The 23450-nt window shown below is 46.8% G+C and overlaps 1 long non-coding RNA gene across 1 annotated transcript; it reads right to left on the reverse strand.

The window, feature by feature from the left end:
• Positions 1 to 351: 351 nt before the first annotated feature.
• On the reverse strand, positions 352 to 16498 carry LOC143809708 (uncharacterized). Its single transcript, XR_013222408.1, has 3 exons — positions 16349 to 16498; positions 15010 to 15088; positions 352 to 491 (listed from the first exon to the last, which is right to left on the reverse strand). It is a non-coding gene; the product is annotated as an uncharacterized LOC143809708 (long non-coding RNA).
• Between the last annotated feature and the right edge of the window lie 6952 nt (positions 16499 to 23450).

The raw sequence follows: 23450 nt of genomic DNA on the forward strand, positions 1-23450 counted from the left end.
TTTTGAAGAAAAATATGTGAATTAAAAACAAATACATTATGATGTAACAAAAATTCTAACAAGGTAAGGATAAAATTGGCAAGGGGACCATCCAAATTACTGGAAAGGAGAAATAGTTTGGCAGCTTCCAAGCCATCTTGATGTCTAATTGATGTATATAGGGACTCCACATCGGCCGTGACAAGAACCATGTAGTCATCTAAGGACAACTGGTCAAGTCGCAGTAAGGCCGACGTGGTGTCCCTAATATACGAAGGGAGGGAGATTACCAAGGTACTCAAAAAATAATCCACAACATCCGAGATGAGTTCACATAATCCACCATTACCTGCAAGAATGGGGCGTCCGGGAGGGTCCGCTGGATTTTTGTGAAGTTTTGGTATCAAATAACAAGTGGAAAGTTTCAGTTTGAATTTCTTAATATTGTCCAAAAAAGCTTTTGATATGATGTTCTGATCAAATGCATTCTCCATGATGTCAATTAATTCTGCCTGGAAAGAAGATATTGGATTGTAATGCAATTTGCGATAACAATTACCATCATCCAGCAGTTTATTGGCTTGTTTCTCATATAATTCTATGGGCCATATAACAAGGTTGCCACCTTTGTCTGCTGGCTTGTAAATTACATCTTCCCAGGATTTCAAATCTTCAATGGCTGTTCTTTCCAATTTAGTAAGATTAGACCCTCCCCTCTGAGTATTTGCCAGCAACTCAATGTCACTAGTGACTAGTGTTGAGCATTCCGATACCGCAAGTATCGGGTATCGGCCGATATTTGCTGTATCGGAATTCCGATACCGAGATCCGATACTTTTGTGGTATCGGGTATCGGTATCGAAACAACATTAATGTGTAAAATAAAGAATTAAAATAAAAAATATTGCTATACTCACCTCTCCGACGCAGCCTGCACCTTACCGAGGGAACCGGCAGCGTTGTTTGCTTAAAATTCGCGCTTTAACTACCTTACTTGAAGTCCCAGCTTGTGATTGGTCGCGCGCCGCCCATGTGACCACGACGCGACCAATCACAGCAAGCCTTTTAAAATGCGCGCGTCTCCTGCCTACCGTGACGTCACGGCTTGTGATTGGTCGCGTCGCCCATGTGACCGCGACGCAACCAATCACAACGCCGGAACGTAATTTTAAAATCCTGAAGGACCTGAAATTACGTCACGGCTTGCTGTGATTGGTTGCGTCCCGGCCACATGGGCGGCGCGCGACCAATCACAAGCCGGGACTTCACGTAAGGAAGTTAAAGCGCGAATTTTAAGCAAACAACGCTGCCGGTTCCCTCGGTAAGGTGCAGGCTGCGTCGGAGAGGTGAGTATAGCAATATTTTTTATTTTAATTCTTTATTTTACACATTAATATGGTTCCCAGGGCCTGAAGGAGAGTTTCCTCTCCTTCAGACCCTGGGAACCATCAGGAATACCGTCCGATACATGAGTCCCATTGACTTGTATTGGTATCGGGTATCGGTATCGGATTAGATCCGATACTTTGCCGGTATCGGCCGATACTTTCCGATACCGATACTTTCAAGTATCGGACGGTATCGCTCAACACTAGTTACCTGTCTTGTTTATTTGTCCACACTTTTTTGTTCTGAAGTCCTTTTTATTGCTGCCATACTTGTCCTGAGATCATTGTAGGGACTAGGGAGCGTGTTATTGCAGAATTTTTTTTTTTTTATAATAATTACAGCCACTTTCTGCCACATTCATAGTGTTGTGTTATACCACTGGGCCAGAGTTGTGGTTCAGTTTCTCCCCCCAAAAGTGAGATAGTAATTCTCACACAGTTTATATTCTGCAGTACTGCTAGTGTGTCGTATATCAGGCAGCCACTTTCTGCCATGTTCATAGTGTTGTGTTATACCACTGGGCCTGAGTTGTGGTTCAGTGTCTCCCCCCAAAAGTGAGATAGTATTTCTCACACAGTTTATATTCTGCAGTACTGCTAGTGTGTCATATATCAGGCAGCCACTTTCTGTCACGTTCATAGTGTTGTGTTATACCACTGGGCCAGAGTTGTGGTTCAGTGTCTCCCCCCAAAAGTGAGATAGTATTTCTCACACAGTTTATATTCTGCTGTACTGCTAGTGTGTCGTATATCAGGCAGCCACTTTCTGCCACGTTCATAGTGTTGTGTTATACCACTGGGCCAGAGCTGTGGTTCAGTGTCTCCTGTTGTGAAATTGGATTTTGGGCTCCCCCGGTGGCCACTGGTGGAATTGAACTGGTGTGCATCATCCTCTCTGTTCACCTGTTTCCATCAGGATGTGGGAGTCGCTATTTAGCCTTGCTCCTCTGTCACTTCCATGCCGGTCAACATTGTAATCAGAAGCCTTTCTGTGCATGTTCCTGCTGCTAGACAACTCCCAGCTAAGTTGGACTTAGTCCTTTTTTGTTTTTGCATTTTGTTCCAGTTCACAGCTGTAGTTTCGTTTCTGTGTCTGGAAAGCTCTTGTGATCTGAAATTGCCACTCTGATGTTATGAGTTAATACTAGAGTCTTAAAGTAATTTCAGGATGGTATTTTGATAGGGTTTTCAGCTGACCATGAAAGTGCCCTTTCTGTCTTCCTGCTATCTAGTAAGCGGACCTCAATTTTGCTAAACCTATTTTCATACTACGTTTGTCATTTCATCTAAAATCACCGCCAATATTTGTGGGGGCCTCTGTCTGCCTTTCGGGGAAATTTCTCTAGAGGTGAGCCAGGACTATATTTTCCTCTGTCAGGATTAGTTAGTCCTCCGGCCGGCGCTGGGCGTCTAGGGATAAAACGCAGGCTACGCTACCCGGCTACTGTTAGTTGTGCGGCAGGTTTAGTTCATGGTCAGTTTAGTTTCCATCCTTCCAAGAGCTAGTTCGTATGTTTGCTGGGCTATGTTCTCTTGCCATTGAGAACCATAACAGTCTCCCCCCAAAAGTGAGATAGTATTTCTCACACAGTTTATATTCTGCTGTACTGCTAGTGTGTCGTTTATCAGGCAGCCACTTTCTGCCACGTTCATATTGTTGTGTTATACCACTGGGCCAGAGTTGTGGTTCAGTTTCTCCCCCCTAAAGTGAGATAGTAATTCTCACACAGTTTATATTCTGCTGTACTGCTAGTGTGTCGTATATCAGGCAGCCACTTTCTGCCACGTTCATAGTGTTGTGTTGTACCACTGGGCCAGAGTTGTGGTTCAGTGTCTCCCCCCAAAAAATGAGGAAGTCTGGTGGAAGAGGTCGTGGGCGGGGGTTGCCAGCGAGTACTGATGGTGGTGGTGGTGCTGCATCTGGTGGTAGTGGCAAAGGCACAGTAGCACCTAAGGCTGGAGGTGTTGAGCCTGCGTCATCGTCTGGCTACACAAGGCCTCGAAGGCTCCCTTACCTGGGAGTAGGAAAACAGCTTTTAAAGCCGGAGCAGCAGGAAAAAGTTTTGTCTTTCCTTGCTGACTCAGCCTCCAGCTCTTTCGCATCCTCTTCCCAAAGTTCAAAATCTAAGAGCAGCCAGTCGTCAGTGGATGCTTCCGGTCCGGAAAAAGACATTTCCTTGTGTCCTTCTCCCAAACCAAAAGTGAAGGATGCGTCAGGCGACACTACACGTTACTCCATGGAGCTCTTTACCCATACCGTGCCAGGGTTAGAATGGGAAATTGTACACTGCCCATTACAAGAAGAATCGGACATGGAGTGCACTGATGCACAGCCACAGCTAGATTATGATGCTGTTCCATTGACTCAGATCACTACATTGCCTTCGCAGTTTCCTGAGCCAGAATCTGACCCTGATGAGACTATGGTGCCCTGTCCCGAACGCTATAGCACCGGCTTAGACGGTGACACTGAGGAAGGTGCACATGACATTGTGGAGGAGGAGGTGATAGATGACCCAGTTCTTGACCCAGATTGGCAGCCATTGGGGGAAGAGGGTGCCGCTGGCACTAGTTCACAAGTGGAGGAGGGTTATCCGCAGCAACACCAATGTACATCGCAACAGCTGGCATCAGCCAGGCCCATATCAGGCCCAAAGCGTGTGACAAAAACAGTTTTAGGACAGCGTGGCCAACCACTGAAAGTTGCACAGCGTGCAATGCCTGAAAAGGAATTCCATAGTAGGAAGAGTGCAGTATGGCATTTTTTTTTACCAAGATCCCAATGATCAGTCTAAAGTGATCTGTAAGAAATGCTCAAAGACCTTTAGCAGAGGGAAGATTCTTCAAAATTTAAATACAACGTGCATGCGTAGACATTTAACCAGCATGCACTTGCAAGCCTGGACTAATTACCAAACGTCCTGTACCGTTGGTGCACCTGTTCAGAATGAAGGTAGTCAGCAACACTACATTGCTTCCCTCACTGTAAGCCCACCGGTTCGGCCACCACCAGGAGCAAATGTGGAGGGATCGTCGCAAGGCCAAAGCAGGCAGGGAATCAGAAGGTTATTGGTAGGAAGCACTGTATGTAGGCAGAGCTGGCGTCAGCACCTGGCGCACCCGGGCAAGTGCCGGGGCCCTGGTGAGACGGGGGGCCCACTCACGCTGTCATAGATACAGCACAAGCATCTTCTCACTCGGTCAGTGCAGTCAGGCAGGCACATAAGGGTTAAGAAAGCAGCCAGCGTGACTGTTTGTGGGTGGAGCCACGGAGAGCACGTTCTCCTGCTCTGCTCTTGGCCCCTGGCTGCACTGCTAAACTGCAGATTCTGGAGGAGCTCCTACCGGCGCCTGAGTGAGTGCAATGATATCCCTGTATTCTGGGGTTCTGGGTGAGCTGGGCGGCTGCAGGTTGCAGCTGAGATGCTGAAGTATACTCACTGCACAGTACCACTCCCCCTGTATATATATATATATATATATATATACTGCACAGTACCACTCCCCCGTATATATATACTGCACAGCACCTCTCCCCCTGTATATATATACTGCACAGCACCTCTCCCACTGTATATATATACTGCACAGCACCTCTCCCCCTGTAAATATACTCTGCAGAGTACCACTCCCCCTGTACAGGTCCTTCTCAAAAAATTAGCATATAGTGTTAAATTTCATTATTTACCATAATGTAATGATTACAATTAAACTTTCATATATTATAGATTCATTATCCACCAACTGAAATTTGTCAGGTCTTTTATTGTTTTAATACTGATGATTTTGGCATACAACTCCTGATAACCCAAAAAACCTGTCTCAATAAATTAGCATATTTCACCCGTCCAATCAAATAAAAGTGTTTTTTAATAACAAACAAAAAAACCATCAAATAATAATGTTCAGTTATGCACTCAATACTTTGTCGGGAATCCTTTGGCAGAAATGACTGCTTCAATGCGGCGTGGCATGGAGGCAATCAGCCTGTGACACTGCTGAGATGTTATGGAGGCCCAGGATGCTTCAATAGCGGCCTTAAGCTCATCCAGAGTGTTGGGTCTTGCGTCTCTCAACTTTCTCTTCAAAATATCCCACAGATTCTCTATGGGGTTCAGGTCAGGAGAGTTGGCAGGCCAATTGAGCACAGTAATACCATGGTCAGTAAACCATTTACCAGTGGTTTTGGCACTGTGAGCAGGTGCCAGGTCGTGCTGAAAAATGAAATCTTCATCTCCATAAAGCATTTCAGCCGATGGAAGCATGAAGTGCTCCAAAATCTCCTGATAGCTAGCTGCATTGACCCTGCCCTTGATGAAACACAGTGGACCAACACCAGCAGCTGACATGGCACCCCACACCATCACTGACTGTGGGTACTTGACACTGGACTTCAGGCATTTTGGCATTTCCTTCTCCCCAGTCTTCCTCCAGACTCTGGCACCTTGATTTCCGAATGACATGCAAAATTTGCTTTCATCAGAAAAAAGTACTTGGGACCACTTAGCAACAGTCCAGTGCTGCTTCTCTGTAGCCCAGGTCAGGCGCTTCTGCCGCTGTTTATGGTTCAAAAGTGGCTTTACCTGGGGAATGCGGCACCTGTAGCCCATTTCCTGCACACGCCTGTGCACGGTGGCTCTGGATGTTTCCACACCAGACTCAGTCCACTGCTTCCTCAGGTTCCCCAAGGTCTGGAATCGGTCCTTCTCCACAATCTTCCTCAGGGTCCGGTCACCTCTTCTCGTTGTACAGCGTTTTCTGCCACATTGTTTCCTTCCAACAGACTTACCATTGAGGTGCCTTGATACAGCACTCTGGGAACAGCCTATTTGTTGAGAAATTTCTTTCTGGGTCTTACCCTCTTGCTTGAGGGTGTCAATGATGGCCTTCTTGACATCTGTCAGGTCGCTAGTCTTACCCATGATGGGGGTTTTGAGTAATGAACCAGGCAGGGAGTTTTTAAAAGCCTCAGGTATCTTTTGCATGTGTTTAGAGTTAATTAGTTGATTCAGAAGATTAGGGTAATAGGTCATTTAGAGAACCTTTTCTTGATATGCTAATTTATTGAGACAGGTTTTTTGGGTTATCAGGAGTTGTATGCCAAAATCATCAGTATTAAAACAATAAAAGACCTGACAAATTTCAGTTGGTGGATAATGAATCTATAATATATGAAAGTTTAATTGTAATCATTACATTATGGTAAATAATGAAATTTAACACTATATGCTAATTTTTTGAGAAGGACCTGTATATATACACTGCACAGCACCTCTCCCCCGTATATATATACTGCACAGCACCTCTCCCCCTGTATATATATACTGCACAGTACCACTCCTCCTGTCCTGTGTATATACACGGCACAGTACCGCTCCTCCTGTCCTGTGTATGTACACTGCACAGTATCACTTCTCCTGTCCTGTATATATACACTGCACAGTACCACTCCCCCTGTCCTGTATATATACACTGCACAGTACCACTTCTCCTGTCCTGTATATATACACTGCACAGTACCACTCCTCCTGTCCTGTATATATACACTGCACAGTACCACTTCTCCTGTCCTGTATATGTACACTGCACAGTACCACTTCTCCTGTCCTGTATATATACACTGCACAGTACCACTTCTCCTGTCCTGTATATATACACTGCACAGTACCACTTCTCCTGTCCTGTATATATACAATGCACAGTACCACACGTCCTGTATATATACACTGCACAGTACCACTCCTCCTGTCCTGTATATATACACAGCACAGTACCACTCCTCCTGTCCTGTATATATACACTGCACAGTACCACTCCTCCTGTATATATACACTGCACAGTACCACTCCTCCTGTATATATACACTGCAGAATTTACAATAGCTATCAATCATGTAAGAAGTGAAATCTGGCATTGTACTATACCTATATTTCTCTGTCGTATCTGTGCATCATAAATCATGGTATGTGTTAAAGGGGCCCACTGAGACTCTTTTGCCCGGGGCCCTCAAAAACCTGGAGCCGGCCCTGTTTGTAGGCCAACATCACCAACTGTCTCTCAATCCGCCATGTCCACCACCACCACCACTGCTAGTTCCACCATCTGCAGGTCTCCTGTCCAGCTCACCCTAGAAGAGACTCTCGTGAGGAAAAGAAAGTACTCATCCTCTCATCCGCGTACACAGGGTTTGACCGCCCACAATGCCAGATTAATCTCGTTAGAGATGATGCCCTACTGGTTGGTCGAAAGCAAAGCTTTCAAAGACCTGATGGCCTACGCAGTACCACGCTATGACCTACCTAGTCGCCACTTCTTTGCGAGAAAAGCCATCCCAGCCCTCCACCAGCATGTCAAAGACCGCATTGTCCATGCACTGAGGCAGTCTGTCAGTGGAAAGGTGCACCTCACCACAGATGCATGGACCAGTAGGCATGGCCAGGGACGTTACGTGTCCATCACGGCGCACTGGGTTAATGTGGTGGATGCAGGGTCCACAGGGGACAGCCATAGTGGGACAGTTCTGCCTAGCCCATGGTCTAGGAAACAGTTGGCAGTAGGCGTTCGACACCCTTCCTCCTCCTCCTCCTCCTCCAGAAGCGAATGCTCGTCCACAGAGCGCAGTCGCCTGGCAACTCCATCCGCAGCAGCCAGTGTTGAACACGAGGTGTCTCATTATGGAACAGCTAGTGGTAAGCATCAGCAGGCTGTGTTGGAAATGAAGTGTTTGGGCGACAACAGACACACCGCGGAAGTACTGGCCGAGTTCTTGCAGCAAGAAACTGAGTCATGGCTGGGCAATGTACATCTTGAAGCAGGCAAGGTAGTCAGTGATAACGGAAGGAATTTTATGGCTGCCATAGCCCTTTCACAACTTAAACACATACCTTGCTTGGCTCACACTTTGAACCTGGTGGTGCAGTGCTTCCTGAAAAATTATCCGGAGTTACCAGCCCTGCTCCTGAAGGTGCGAAAACTTTGTTCGCACATCCGCCAGTCGCCCGTACACTCCAGCCGTATGCTGAACCATCAGCGATCGCCAAATCTTCCACAGCAATGCCTAATTATAGATGTTGCAACAAGGTGGAACTCCACACTGCACATGGTTCAGAGGCTGTGTGAACAGAGGCGTGCTGTCATTTATTTGTGGGAGGATACGCTTACACGGGCAGGCAGTTGGATGGCAGACATGGAGTTGTCTAGTGTGCAGTGGTCGAAGCTACAAGACCTCTGTCAAGTCCTTCAGTGTTTTGAGGAATGCACACGGCTGGTAAGTGCAGACGACGCCATCATAAGCATGAGCATTCCACTTATGCGTCTGCTGATGCAAAGTTTGACACACATTAAAGAGCAGGCGTCTGCAGCCGAGGAGGAGGGAAGCCTTGATGACAGTCAGCCATTGTCTGGTCAGGGAACTGTCCAGGACGAGGTGGTGGACGAAGAGGATGAGGAGGAGGATGATGGGGCTGAATATTTATGGGAGGAGGGAGCTTCTAAGGGGGCAATAGAAACTGGTGCCGTTGCAAGGTCTGGTACAGGTTTCTTGCGGGACACTTGTGATGTACATTTGCAAGAAAGTGCTCCTCAACCCAGCAGAAGCAGTGAATTGACACCTGGAACATTGGCCCACATGGCTGAGTATGCCTTGCGTATCCTAAAAAGGGACCCCCGCATTGTCAAAATGATGACCGATGACGATTACTGGTTGGCCTGCCTACTGGAACCACGCTACAAAGGGAAATTGCAAAATATCATGCCACATGAGAACCTAGAGCAAATACTGGCTACCAAACAAGCAACTCTTGTAGACCGTTTGGTTCTGGCATTCCCAGCACACAGCGGCAGTGATGGTTCTCACACGAGCCGTAGGGGGCAACACGGCAGAGGTGCTAGCGGTGCAGAAATCCGAAGTGGTGTTGGACAGAGGGGTTTTATGACAAGGTTGTGGAGTGATTTTTCAATGACCGCTGACACGACAGGGACAGCTGCATCGATTCAAAGTGACAGGAGACAGCATTTGTCCAGTATGGTTACAAACTACTTTTCCTCCCTTATCGATGTTCTCCCTCACAGGTCATTCCCCTTTGATTACTGGGCATCTAAACTAGACACCTGGCCTGAATTGGCAGAATATGCATTACAGGAGCTCGCTTGCCCTGCTGCCAGTGTGCTATCAGAAAGAGTCTTCAGTGCTGCTGGTTCAATACTGACCGAAAAAAGGACACGTCTGACTACCCAAAATGTTGATGATCTAACCTTCATTAAAATGAACCAATCTTGGATTTCAAATTCTTTTGCCCCACCTTCCCCTGCTGACACGTAGCTTTCCTTTAAAAAGGTCTTGCTTTTGGCCTCCTCTTACTGAAGGCTCCAATTCCTCCATTTGCTGCTCCTGAATGTCCACCATAGGCCATTTTTAACACCTCCCTAAATGGGCTGACTCCCCCCATGGGACCGTGGTCACCACTTGGCGCAAGCACCCCTGCGAGTGCCGTTTGCCTGGACAGGTGGGTGTGCCCACTTTTGGCCGACGGCACTGGCACAGGGTCCCTCATCGTACAATTAAGTGTCTCTGGCGGTGGGGGTGCACACCCAACATCAGACACACCGTCGTAATATGAGGGGCCCTGGGCCAGTACCGCCGCCCACGAGAGAGTGTTCCCCCCCCAGCTCAAACAGTGCTCCACCACTGTTTACTCGGTGCTGTTAAATCCTTCAATGGCACTGCCAATACAAATTGAGAGCTGATAGTAAATATAGACAGGGACCATGCCCTCCATTTTGACCTGTGAATACTGTGCGCGAACTACCACTATCTGGTACTCAGCAGAGGAACCCACCCCTGTACGTTGCTTTGCCACCTGTTTATTTACGAACATTTTTTTTGCAGACATTTAGCCCGCTTTACTATTTAGGCCAATATACTGTGTCAGACACTTATTCCAGTTGTCCTCCACCGAACAAAGCAGTGCCACCAGTTTACTCCTGTTACCAGTTTAGAACTGCATTGAGCCAACTTTTTTATTTTAGGCCTAGTAAGTCTGTCTGCGCCACTCCTAGCAATCGTTCTCCGCTGACCAAACCAGTGCTGCCTGTGTACCCCTGTTACCCATTTTGAACTGCATTGAGCCTACTTTTTTATTTTAGGCCTAGTAACTCTGTCTGCGCCACTCCTACTAATCGTCCTCCGCTGACTAAAACAATGCTGCCTGTGTACCCGTTACCCATTTTGAACTGCATTGAGCCTACTTTTTTATTTTAGGCCTAGTAAGTCTGTCTGCGCCACTCCTAGCAATCGTCCTCCGCTGACCAAACCAGTGCTGCCTGTGTACCCCTGTTACCCATTTTAAACTGCATTGAGCCAACTTTTTTATTTTAGGCCTAGTAAGTCTGTCTGCGCCAGTCCTACTAATCGTCCTCCGCTGACCAAAACAATGCTGCCTGTGTACCCGTTACCCATTTTGAACTGCATTGAGCCTACTTTATTCTTTGGGCCTATATCTGTGTTTCCTCCTCATCCTGCCCATTGCCCAGCCACTGCTAGATGAGTCTGCCGGTACATTGACCCAGACCACTACATTCCGCTTGCACTCTACATAGCCAGTATCTGACCCTGCAGAAAGTCTGGTTCACCTTCCCGCATACTATACCACCTTACACGGGGACAAAGAGGAAGGTGCAGATGAAAGTGCAGGTTCCTTCAACAGGTGGGGGGCATACTCATTGGTGACGTCACTGGCACAGGGCCCCTCATAGTACGCAAAAGTGTCTCTGCCTGTGGGAGGCGCCCCCGCCGTCAATCACAACGCCGTACTTTGAGGGGCCCTGTGCCAGTGGCAATGCGAACGAGTGTGCCCCCCCTGCTTGCTCAGGATCACAGGACTTGCAAAGTTGAAATACTTACCTCTCCCTGCTCCACCGCCGTGATGTAGTCCGCGTTTCCTGGGTCCATGAAAAACTTGAGCCAGCCCTACTCCCCCCACAACTGTTGCCAAATGACCCCCAAATTTTCAATGGCTAACTATTATTATTATAAGGTAAATTAAGATTGACAAGCTTAAGTAACAAGAATTGATGTTTTTGGCATTAAATGGGCTCTGTTGGTGTTTTCCTGTCCTCCACTCACTGCCGACTTTGATTCTCCATTGACTTGCAATGGGTTTCGTGTTTCGGTCGGATCCCCGACTTTTCGCAATAATCGGCCGATTTCACCCGACCCGACTTTTGACAAAGTCGGGTTTCGCGAAACCCGACTCGATCCTGAAAAAGTAAAAGTCGCTCAACCCTAATGATGGTAAGTTGTACTTGTTACAGGGATCAAGCCGGGTGGCCACCCAGTAATCAGCAGTTGTAACAATACAGGCTTTATGGACAGTGTGCGCTTTTTCATCCAACTTCCTGGACATCTCTCCATATGCCCTCCTCTTGGACATCATATAATTCTCCAAAAAGCTCACCAGGCAGCCACCCTACATTTTCCAATATTACCGGATCTAGCGATGTTTGAGAAAGCTATAGGCTGGGTTGAAACGTAACCTTACTTATTGCTCTACCAATTGTCACCTATATTGCTCGTCTTAGTCTCTGATGGCACAGCATGCAAACCACCCATCGCTTGACGTCAGCACATTCCCCGAAGGAATGCCATGCCAGGGAGATCTTTTGAGATGGCTTTGGTGTGCTTGTTTTAGCGGTGTGTTGGGCAGTAGTAGCCGACGTATTGGCTAGGGGCTGCATGCTGTACCTTTGTACTCTGCTCCCTCTTTTTCCATGCTGCTGGGGCAGTGTGAATACCTCCTCTTCCTCTGAACTGTGCACAACACTAGGATGACTTTCGCTTCATGTGTGGTCTAAGACCTCATCATCCCACGCATTGTCTTCCACCCAGTCCTCACCCCTGCCCTCCTTGCCGGTCTGCACACTGGACAAAGACACAGCAGTTCGCACCTGTGTTTTGTCATCACCAGAGATGTGTTGTGATTGTCCACTGACCGTGTACACTAACTTTTCCATGTAATCATCTTCCAACTGAACAATTGTTTAGGCATCAGTGCATTCAATATCTTCCACTTGTGGGTCAGGGACAGGTGGATGACCCATGGAACCACAGCCAGCGGAGACACCAAAGAGCAGAAGTAACTTCTGCATGCAGGTACGGACTGGGGCTGAAATTCAGTGCTGGCATTTTAAATCACACAGGCCCATGTTGTCCCCGTCCCCATGAACCAGATGTATCACTAATATTAGTGGATGGAGGAAAGGAAGATTTTCTACAAGACCAATATTTCTAATGATACCCGTGGCCTGCTGGGGTAAGTGACAGAGTCAGCAACTTTGTGCTCCATCACAACTCTTAACAGTATGGGTATCTCGAGAACACCGATTCTGTTAACAACGTAGCGGACAAGGCAGCCCACGACCAGACAGGCCCTTCTGGCATTTGCCAGATGGCCAGTCCGGCCCTGTCTGCATGACTTGGGGCTCAGACTGCTTGGCTGATTTGAAGGGGATGAGGTGTGAGCACGATAACTATGGTCCACAGGAGCCAACTCGGAGCTTTCTGCAGTGTACTGGGTGGAAGATAATGAAAAGGAACTGGAGCCACTGTCAGCCATCCAATGTAACACTGCTTCAACATGCTCTGGTCTCACCATTCGTGTAGCAGTATTCGGACCTATGAAATTATGCATAACGTCCTGTCAGCTGTATACACCAGGGGAAGGTGTTGTATTTGGGAACGTATCAGTAACAGAATGATCTCGTCATCTCCCTGCAGCAGGTCCACCACCATCACCACCAGCAGCAGCTACACAAGCACCACTAAAGCCACATTTTTGTCCCTCATTGATAGTCTACTCAATGTGTGCTCGAACACACAGAATATAACAATTTTGTACAGACACAACGGTAGAGTATAATTATGTATTAGGCCCAGCCACAACTCGTATAGACACAGCGGCACAATATAATTATTTTTTATGCAAACTACTTGCATGCAAATGGCTGCAGAGTATAATTATTTATTAGGCCCAGACACAACTCGTACAAACAAAGTGATAGAGTATTATTATTTGTTTAGCCAATAAATGGCAAAGAGATGGCTGCAGAGTAGAATTATTTTTTAGGCACATTATTTGCAAAAGAGGGCTGAAGAGTAGAAATATTTTGCAGACTCACTACTCCTATAGACACAGCGGTAGAGTAAAATTATTTTTTTGACCAACAAATGGCAAATAGACGGATGCAGAGTAGAATTATTTTTTAGGCACACATATGGTTGCAGAGATGGCTGCAGAGTAGAATTATTTTTTAGTTCCAAAAATGGCAATGAGACAGCTGCAGAGTAGAATTATTTTGTAGGCACGCTATTCCTATAGATACGGTAGAGTAAAATTATTTTTTTGGCCCACAAATTGTAAAGAGACGGCTGCAGAGTAGAATTATTTTTTATGCACACTACTCGCAAAAAGACAGCTGCAGAGTAGAATTATTTTTTAGGCGCACTACCCATACAGACACGGCTGAAGAGTACACACAGAGGTTTTTTGGCAGAGTACTCCCACAGGCGAGGGTACAAAGTACATACAGTGGCTTTTTACACAGTACTCCCACATATAGGGGTGTAGAGAACACACACAGGTTTAAAGGAACAGTACTCCCGCTGGTGAGGGTGCAGAGTACACACAGCGGCTTTTTGACATACAGTATGCTTTAAAATATTTTGGTGCAGAGTACACAAAGTGGCTTTTTGGAACAGTACTCCCAATATAGGGGTGCAGAGAACACACAGAGGCTAAAAAGCACTGTAATCCCACAAGTGAGGGTGCAAAGTACACACAGCGGCATTTTGGCACTGTACTCATAAATATAGGGGTGCAGAGTACACACACAGGCTTAAAGACACAGCACTCCCACAGTCGAAGGTGCAAAGTATACACAGCGGCTTTTTGGCACAGTACTCCCACAGAGTACACACACAGACTTAAAGGCACAGTATTCCCATAGGCGAGGGTGCAAAGTACACACAGCAGTATTTTTGCTTAGTACTCCCACATATATCAGTGCAGAGTACACACAGCAGCTTTTTGGCACAGTACTCCCACTGAGACACGTGCGGAGTACACAAAGAGGCTTTTTGAGAGCACGCAGTCTAAGGCTGCCGTCACACTAGCAGTATTTGGTCAGTATTTTACATCAGTATTTGTAAGACAAATCCAGGAGTGTGTGATAAATGCAGAAGTGGTGCATATGTTTCTATTATAGGAAAAAAAATTACCGCACACTCAATACTGGTATGATGCAAAAAAAGGTTTATGCCAATTTTATTCCAGAAAAAACAGAGTGATAATTTGCCACATTGATAGAGCAAAACCCGACGTTTCGACCCTCCCGGGTCTTATTCATGGGGTTACTGAAAAAAGCAAAGAAACTTTATAAACAATTGTTTGTTATACATTTGGCAAAATTACATACACAACTAAAAAAATACTAAAATAAATCACCAAAAGAAAAGAGAAGAGAGAACAAGCAAAGTTATTATATACAAAACAACTCAAAAGGATGACAATGGTCACACAATCAGGTGCGGCGAAACAATACTGCCATATGGTGCAAAAATCATGATACTAGACTATACAAAGTTTACCTCTAGTCCTTTGATATACATGCATAAAGGTGGCAGTAGTGGAGGAGGACCAAGCGATCCCTGTTTTATAGAGCATAACCTGTCACAGTGACAAGATTACAGTGTTATTAAATATAACTCAAGAGAGTATAGAATAGAGATCCTATCAGTAAAGAATGGGTACCAGACACGTGTGTTGTTAGTGGAATATTATGTACAACCAAACTGGTAGTGAGGTGTTATTCCGGGCATAGTAATAAAATAATATGAACAATGTGATGCCTCTATGTGTAAAGGCAATATATGGGTTACACAATGGATGGTTCTGGGTGCTAAAAAAGTGTCCCATTAGGGGTGCCCACACTAATGTAAAACAGAGGAACCCTACTCATGAAAAGGTCATTGTAAGCAGAGTATAATACCTTAGGGTACCGTCACACAGTGCCATTTTGATCGCTACGACGGTACGATTCGGGACGTTCTAGCGATATCCATACGATATCGCAGTGTCTGACACGCAGCAGCGATCAGGGACCCTGCTGAGAATCGTACGTCGTAGCAGATCGTATGGAACTTTCTTTCGTCGCTTTATCACCCGCTGACATCGCTGGATCGTTGTGTGTGACACCGATCCAGCGATGTGTTCGCTTGTAACCAGGGTAAACATCGGGTAACTAAGCGCAGGGCCGCGCTTAGTAACCCGATGTTTACCGTGGTTACCAGCGTAAACGTAAAAAAAACAAACAGTACATACTCACATTCCGGTGTCTGTCTTCCGGCGTCTCAGCTTCTCTGCACTGTGAGCGCCGGCAAGCCGGAAAGCGAGCACAGCGGTGACGCGGTGACGTCACCGCTGTGCTTTCCGGCTATGGCGCTTACACAGTGGAGAGAAGCAGAATGCCAGGGGACAGACACCGGAATGTAAGTATGTACTGTTTGGTTTTTTTTAACGTTTACGCTGGTAACCAGGGTAAACATCGGGTTACTAAGCGCGGCCCTGCGCTTAGTAACCCGATGTTTACCCTGGTTACCCGGGGACTTCGGCATCGCTCCAGCGCCGTGATTGCAATGTGTGACCGCAGTCTACGACGCTGGAGCGATAATCATACGATGCTACGACGTCACGAATCGTGCCGTCGTAGCGATGTAAATGGTACTGTGTGACGGTACCCTTATAGTGAGGCCAGTAAGGCCTGCTGTCCCAGGTAAACGTAACCTATTTAAGGAGGGCCGTACTGTTCATAGTGGGCCTGTAGATTAGGTAGAGATAAGAGGGTAAGTGAATGGTAACCAAGGGTTACCAGGTAGAAGCGGCTGGAATTGACCGGCAGAGGAAGGAGAGGTGGCGCCGTGTATGTACCTGAAGGGGGTCTTCTGTGGGGTCAGCGGCGCATCCCGCGCCTTGCTGTGCTGTCCTGGACGGAGGATTGGAGAGTGAGAGTGGGTGGGAAGGCCGCCCTAAAATATCGCCGGACCGGAAGTGACGGAGCCGCGCATGCGCACTTAGCCCTGTATGCGAGTATGGGCAAAACATTGCCCAGGAATGGGAGTGTTGCAGCGCTGTTAGAAGTGCTGGTGGAAAAAAACATACTAGTGGAAAACCGTATACAGGCGCCAGAAGGGGGGAGACTGTATATGATGATATTGTGTAATGTGGGCATTGCTGGGATAATACGGGGATATATGAGTAGAAATTGATACAAAAATGGTTACCAAAGTGGAGAATAAAATAAATGTTAATAAAAATAGAAAATAAAAAATTGAAAAAATAAAAAAATAAAAAATTTAAGTAATTGACCAAACATGAAAGGTAAACACTGGGAAGAGGGTTCTCTGTTGTGAAATTGGATTTTGGGCTCCCCCGGTGGCCACTGGTGGAATTTAACTTGTGTGCATCATCCCCTCTGTTCACCTGTTTCCATCAGGATGTGGGAGTCGCTATTTAACCTTGCTCCTCTGTCACTTCCATGCCGGTCAACATTGTAATCAGAAGCCTTTCTGTGCATGTTCCTGCTCCCAGACAACTTCCAGCTAAGTCGGACTTTTGTCCTTGTTTGTTTTTTGCATTTTGTTCCAGTTCACAGCTGCAGTTTCGTTTCTGTGTCTGGAAAGCTCTTGTGATCTGAAATTGCCACTCTGATGTTATGAGTTAATACTAGAGTCTTAAAGTAATTTCAGGATGGTGTATTGATAGGGTTTTCAGCTGACCATGAAAGTACCCTTTCTGTCTTCCTGCTATCTAGTAAGCGGACCTCGATTTTGCTAAACCTATTTTCATACTACGTTTGTCATTTTCATCTTAAATCACCGCCAATATATGTGGGGGCCTCTGTCTGCCTTTCGGGGAAATTTCTCTAGAGGTGAGCCAGGACTATATTTTCCTCTGCCAGGATTAGTTAGTCCTCCGGCCGGCGCTGGGCGTCTAGGGATAAAACGCAGGCTACGCTACCCGGCTACTGTTAGTTGTGCGGCAGGTTTAGTTCATGGTCAGCTTAAGTTTCCATCCTTCCAAGAGCTAGTTCCTATGTATGCTGGGCTATGTTCTCTTGCCATTGAGAACCATAACAGTTTGACCGGCCTTAAAGGGTTAAATTAATTGGCAGAGAAAGGAGAGAAAAAAGAAGTCTGCTGAAAAATTATTTTTTTTTTTTTCCTTCAGTTCTGAGTGTGCTTTCTATTGAATCACTTGCAAGTCTGCCTATATTGCAGCCTTCCTCTCTCTCTCTCCTTCTAATCCTGGAATGGCTCTGTGTTCACCTGTTTAAAATGGATATTCAGAGTTTAGCTGCAGGTTTGAATAATCTCACCACGAAAGTTCAAAATTTACAAGATTTTGTTATTCATGTTCCTATATCTGAACCTAGAATTCCTTTGCCTGAATTTTTCTCGGGGAATAGATCTTGCTTTCAAAATTTCAAAAATAATTGCAAGTTGTTTTTGTCCCTGAAATCTCGCTCTGCTGGAGATCCTGCTCAGCAGGTCAGGATTGTGATTTCCTTGCTCCGGGGCGACCCTCAAGATTGGGCTTTTGCATTGGCTCCAGGGGATCCTGCGTTGCTCAATGTGGATGCGTTTTTTCTGGCCTTGGGGTTGCTTTATGAGGAACCTCATTTAGAGCTTCAGGCGGAAAAAGCCTTGATGTCCCTATCTCAGGGGCAAGATGAAGTTGAAATATACTGCCAAAAATTCCGTAAATGGTCTGTGCTTACTCAGTGGAATGAGTGCGCCCTGGCGGCGAATTTCAGAGAGGGTCTCTCTGATGCCGTTAAGGATGTTATGGTGGGGTTCCCTGTGCCTGCGGGTCTGAATGAGTCCATGACAATGGCTATCCAGATCGATAGACGTCTGCGGGAGCGCAAACCTGTGCACCATTTGGCGGTGTCTACTGAGAAGACGCCAGAGAATATGCAATGTGATAGAATTCTGTCCAGAAGCGAACGGCAGAATTTTAGACGAAAAAATGGGTTGTGCTTTTATTGTGGTGATTCAACTCATGTTATATCAGCATGCTCTAAGCGTACTAAGAAGCTTGATAAGTCAGTTTCAATTGGCACTTTTCAGTCTAAGTTTATTCTATCTGTGACCCTGATTTGTTCTTTATCATCTATTACCGCGGATGCCTATGTCGACTCTGGCGCCGCTTTGAGTCTTATGGATTGGTCCTTTGCCAAACGCTGTGGGTATGATTTAGAGCCTCTTGAAACTCCTATACCTCTGAAGGGGATTGACTCCACCCCATTGGCTAGTAATAAACCACAATACTGGACACAAGTAACTATGCGAATTAATCCGGATCATCAGGAGATTATTCGCTTTCTTGTGCTGTATAATCTACATGATGTGTTGGTGCTTGGATTGCCATGGCTGCAATCTCATAACCCAGTCCTCGACTGGAACGCTATGTCTGTGTTAAGCTGGGGATGTAAGGGGATGCATGGGGACGTACCTTTGGTTTCCATTTCGTCATCTATTCCCTCTGAGATTCCTGAATTCTTGTCTGACTATCGTGACGTTTTTGAAGAACCTAAGCTTGGTTCATTACCTCCGCACCGGGAGTGCGATTGTGCCATAGATTTGATTCCGGGTAGTAAATACCCTAAGGGTCGTTTATTTAATCTGTCTGTGCCTGAACATGCTGCTATGCGAGAATATATAAAGGAGTCCTTGGAAAAGGGACATATTCGTCCTTCGTCATCTCCCTTAGGAGCCGGTTTTTTCTTTGTGTCTGAGACCCCCGTCTCACTTAGCGATTTACCAACGATCACGACCAGCGATATGACCTGGCCGTGATCGTTGGTAAGTCGCTGTGTGGTCGCTGGGGAGCTGTCACACAGACCGCTCTCCCCAGCGACCAACGATCAGGGGAACGAGTTCGGCATCGTTGAAACTGTCTTCAACGATGCCGAAGTCCCCCTGCAGCACCCGGGTAACCAGGGTAAACATCGGGTTACTAAGCGCAGGGCCGCGCTTAGTAACCCGATGTTTACCCTGGTTACCAAAAAAAACAAACAGTACATACTCGCCTTTCGGTGTCCAGGTCCCTTGCCGTCCGCTTCCTGCTCTGACTGAGATCCGGCCGTACAGCGAGAGCAGAGCGCAGCGGTGACGTCACTGCTGTGCTCTCACTTCTCACTGTACGGCCGGCAGTCAGTGAGAGCAGGAAGCAGACGGCAAGGGACCTGACGGACATCAGAAGGCGAGTATGTATTGTTTGTTTTTTTTTACATTTACGCTGGTAACCAGGGTAAACATCGGGTTACTAAGCGCGGCCCTGCGCTTAGTAACCCGATGTTTACCCTGGTTACCAGTGAAGACATCGCTGGATCGGTGTCACACACACCGATTCAGCAATGTCAGCGGGGCCTCAACGACCAAAAAAAGGTCCAGGCCATTCCGACACGACCAGCGATCTCGCAGCAGGGGCCTGATCGCTGGTACGTGTCACACATAGCGAGATCGCTATGGAGGTCGCTGTTGCGTCACAAAACTTGTGACTCAGCAGCGATCTCGCTAGCGATCTCGCTATGTGAGACGGGGCCTTAAGAAAGATGGCTCTTTGAGGCCGTGTATTGATTATCGGCTTTTGAATAAAATCACGGTTAAATATCAATATCCGTTGCCACTGCTGACTGATTTGTTTGCTCGCATAAAGGGGGCCAAGTGGTTCTCTAAGATAGATCTCCGTGGGGCATATAATTTGGTGCGAATTAAGCAGGGGGATGAGTGGAAAACCGCATTTAATACGCCCGAGGGCCACTTTGAGTATTTGGTGATGCCTTTTGGCCTTTCAAATGCCCCTTCAGTCTTTCAGTCCTTTATGCATGACATTTTCCGTGATTATTTGGATAAATTTATGATCGTGTATCTGGATGATATTCTGATTTTTTCGGATGACTGGGACTCTCATGTCCAGCAGGTCAGGAGGGTTTTTCAGGTTTTGCGGTCTAATTCCTTGTGTGTGAAGGGTTCTAAGTGCGTTTTTGGGGTTCAAAAGATTTCCTTCTTGGGATACATTTTTTCCCCCTCTTCCATCGAGATGGATCCTGTCAAGGTTCGGGCTATTTGTGATTGGACGCAACCCTCTTCTCTTAAGAGTCTTCAGAAATTTTTGGGCTTTGCTAACTTTTATCGTCGATTTATTGCTGGTTTTTCTGATGTTGTTAAACCATTGACTGATTTGACTAAGAAGGGTGCTGATGTTGCTGATTGGTCCCCTGCTGCTGTGGAGGCCTTTCGGGAGCTTAAGCGCCGCTTTTCTTCCGCCCCTGTGTTGCGTCAGCCTGATGTTGCTCTTCCTTTTCAGGTTGAGGTCGACGCTTCTGAAATCGGAGCTGGGGCGGTTTTGTCGCAAAGAAGTTCCGACTGCTCCGTGATGAAACCTTGTGCTTTTTTTTCTCGTAAATTTTCGCCCGCCGAGCGGAATTATGATATTGGGAATCGGGAGCTTTTGGCCATGAAGTGGGCTTTTGAGGAGTGGCGTCATTGGCTTGAGGGGGCTAGACATCAGGTGGTGGTATTGACCGACCACAAAAATTTAATTTATCTTGAGTCCGCCAGACGCCTGAATCCTAGACAGGCGCGCTGGTCGTTGTTTTTCTCTCGGTTTAATTTTGTGGTGTCATACCTACCGGGTTCTAAGAATGTTAAGGCGGATGCCCTTTCTAGGAGTTTTGAGCCTGACTCCCCTGGTAATTCTGAACCTACAGGTATCCTTAAGGATGGAGTGATATTGTCTGCCGTTTCTCCAGACCTGCGGCGGGCCTTGCAGGATTTTCAGGCGGATAGACCTGATCGTTGCCCACCTGGTAGACTGTTTGTTCCTGATGATTGGACCAGTAAAGTCATTTCTGAGGTTCATTCTTCTGCGTTGGCAGGTCATCCTGGAATCTTTGGTACCAGGGATTTGGTGGCAAGGTCCTTCTGGTGGCCTTCCCTGTCACGAGATGTACGAGGCTTTGTGCAGTCTTGTGACGTTTGTGCTCGGGCCAAGCCTTGTTGTTCTCGGGCTAGTGGATTGTTGTTGCCCTTGCCTATCCCGAAGAGGCCTTGGACGCACATCTCGATGGATTTTATTTCGGATCTTCCTGTTTCTCGGAAGATGTCTGTCATCTGGGTGGTGTGTGACCGTTTCTCTAAGATGGTCCATTTGGTTCCCCTGCCTAAGTTGCCTTCTTCTTCCGAGTTGGTTCCTCTGTTTTTTCAAAATGTGGTTCGTTTGCATGGTATTCCGGAGAATATCGTTTCTGACAGAGGAACCCAATTCGTGTCTAGATTTTGGCGGGCATTCTGTGCTAGGATGGGCATAGAATTGTCTTTCTCGTCTGCTTTCCATCCTCAGACTAATGGCCAGACCGAGCGGACGAATCAGACTTTGGAGACATATTTGAGGTGTTTTGTGTCTGCAGATCAGGATGATTGGGTTGCTTTTTTGCCTTTGGCGGAGTTTGCCCTCAATAATCGGGCCAGCTCTGCCACCTTGGTGTCTCCTTTTTTCTGTAATTCGGGGTTTCATCCTCGATTTTCCTCCGGTCAGGTGGAATCTTCGGATTGTCCTGGAGTGGATGCTGTGGTGGAGAGGTTGCATCAGATTTGGGGGCAGGTGGTGGACAATTTGAAGTTGTCCCAGGAGAAGACTCAGCTTTTTGCCAACCGCCGGCGTCGGGTTGGTCCTCGGCTTTGTGTCGGGGACTTGGTGTGGTTGTCTTCTCGTTTTGTCCCGATGAGGGTTTCTTCTCCTAAGTTTAAGCCTCGGTTCATCGGCCCGTACAAGATATTGGAGATTCTTAACCCTGTGTCCTTCCGTTTGGACCTCCCTGCATCTTTTTCTATTCATAATGTTTTTCATCGGTCATTGTTGCGCAGGTATGAGGTACCGGTTGTGCCTTCCGTTGAGCCTCCTGCTCCGGTGTTGGTTGAGGGCGAGTTGGAGTACGTTGTGGAAAAAATCTTGGACTCCCGTGTTTTTTTAGACGGAAACTCCAGTATCTGGTCAAATGGAAGGGATACGGTCAGGAGGATAATTCTTGGGTGACTGCCTCTGATGTTCATGCCTCCGATCTGGTCCGTGCCTTTCATAGGGCTCATCCTGATCGCCCTGGTGGTTCTGGTGAGGGTTCGGTGCCCCCTCCTTGAGGGGGGGTGTTGTGAATTTGCTTTTTGCTCCCTCTAGTGGTTACTAGTTTTTTGACTCTGGTTTTTCTGTCATTCCTTTTATCCGCACCTGGGTCGTTAGTTAGGGGTGTTGCTATAAGCTCCCTGGACCTTCAGTTCAATGCCTGGCAACGTAGTTATCAGAGCTAGTCTGCTGTGCTCTTTTCTACTGATCCTGGTTCCAGTTATATCAGCTAAGTCTGCCTTTTGCTTTTTGCTATTTGTTTTGGTTTTGTATTTTTGTCCAGCTTGTTCCAAATCTATATCCTGACCTTTGCTGGAAGCTCTAGGGAGCTGGTGTTCTCCCCCCGGACCGTTAGACGGTTCGGGGGTTCTTGAATTTCCAGTGTGGATTTTGATAGGGTTTTTGTTGACCATATAAGTTACCTTTCTTTATTCTGCTATCAGTAAGCGGGCCTCTCTGTGCTAAACCTGATTCATTTCTGTGTTTGTCATTTCCTCTTACCTCACCGTCATTATTTGTGGGGGGCTTCTATCCAGCTTTGGGGTCCCATTCTCTGGAGGCAAGAAAGGTCTTTTGTTTTCCTCTACTAGGGGTAGCTAGATTCTCCGGCTGGCGCGTGTCATCTAGAATCAACGTAGGAATGATCCCCGGCTACTTCTAGTGTTGGCGTTAGGAGTAGATATATGGTCAACCCAGTTACCACTGCCCTATGAGCTGGATTTTTGTATTCTGCAGACTTCCACGTTCCTCTGAGACCCTCGCCATTGGGGTCATAACAGTTTGCCAGGCCAGTATTAAATGTTTAATGCATTGCAGAAGAGGGATTATAAGAAAGAAGATTCTGAGT

Source organism: Ranitomeya variabilis, chromosome 2, assembly GCF_051348905.1.
Source record: "Ranitomeya variabilis isolate aRanVar5 chromosome 2, aRanVar5.hap1, whole genome shotgun sequence".
Lineage (NCBI taxonomy): Eukaryota > Metazoa > Chordata > Amphibia > Anura > Dendrobatidae > Ranitomeya > Ranitomeya variabilis.